This window comes from Arachis ipaensis, chromosome B6, assembly GCF_059453495.1.
Source record: "Arachis ipaensis isolate K30076 ecotype BB chromosome B6, ASM5945349v1, whole genome shotgun sequence".
Lineage (NCBI taxonomy): Eukaryota > Viridiplantae > Streptophyta > Magnoliopsida > Fabales > Fabaceae > Arachis > Arachis ipaensis.
Window position 1 is genome coordinate 45,431,036 of NC_142441.1, and position 1,162 is coordinate 45,432,197.

The 1,162-nt window shown below is 38.5% G+C and overlaps 1 non-coding gene across 1 annotated transcript; it reads right to left on the bottom strand.

Moving 5' to 3' along the window:
• Positions 1–794: 794 nt before the first annotated feature.
• On the bottom strand, positions 795–902 carry LOC148555394 (small nucleolar RNA R71). The gene has a single exon (XR_015887818.1). It is a non-coding gene; the product is annotated as a small nucleolar RNA R71 (small nucleolar RNA).
• Between the last annotated feature and the right edge of the window lie 260 nt (positions 903–1,162).

Consider the following 1,162-nt stretch of genomic DNA (forward strand, 5'->3'; position numbering starts at 1 on the left):
CGAAAAATTACTAACCTTTTTCAAAAACTATTTTCGAAAATCACTAACTCTTTTTCAAAAATAATTTTCGAAAATTCTCCTTCTCTCTCATCTCCTTCTATTTATTTATTCATTTACTAACACTTCATCTCACCCAAATTCGAACCCCCTCTTCTATCTGTGTTCAAATTTTTTCTTTTTCTATTCTTCTACTCACACAGGGACCTCTATACTGTGGTAAAAAGGATCCCTATTATTATTATTCTGTCCCTCTTTTTCATATGAGCAGGAGCAAGGACAAGAACATTCTTGTTGAAGCAGATCCAGAACATGAAAGGACTCTGAAGAGAAAACTAAGAGAAACTAAATTATAACAATCCAGCAAGCACCTTTCAGAAATTTTCGAACAAGAAGAGGAGATGGCAGCCGAAAATAATAATAATGCAAGGAGGATGCTTGGTGACTTTACTACAACTAATTCCAATTTACATGGAAGAAGCATCTCCATTCCTGCCATTGGAGCAAACAATTTTGAGCTGAAACCTCAATTAGTTTCTCTGATGCAGCAGAATTGCAAGTTTCATGGACTTCCATCTGAAGATCCTTTTCAGTTCTTAACTGAATTCTTGCAGATCTGTGATACTATTAAGACTAATGGAGTAGATCCTGAAGTCTACAGGCTCATGCTTTTCCCTTTTGCTGTGAGAGACAGAGCTAGAGTATGGTTGGACTCTCAACCTAAGGATAGCCTGAACTCTTGGGATAAGCTGGTCAAGGCTTTCTTAGCCAAGATCTTTCCTCCTCAAAAGCTGAGTAAGCTTAGAGTGGATGTTCAGACCTTCAGACAGAAAGAAGGTGAATCCCTCTATGAAGCTTGGCAGAGATACAAAGAACTGACCAAAAAGTGTCCTTCTGACATGCTTTCGGAATGGACCATCCTGGATATATTCTATGATGGTCTGTCTGAATCAGCTAAGATGTCATTGGATACTTCTGCAGGTGGATCTATTCACCTAAAGAAAACGCGTGCAGAAGCTCAAGAACTCATTGACATGGTTGCTAATAACCAGTTCATGTACACTTCTGAGAGGAATCCTGTGAGTAATGGGACGCCTATGAAGAAGGGAGTTCTTGAAATTGATACTCTGAATGCCATATTGGCTCAGAATAAAATATTGACTCA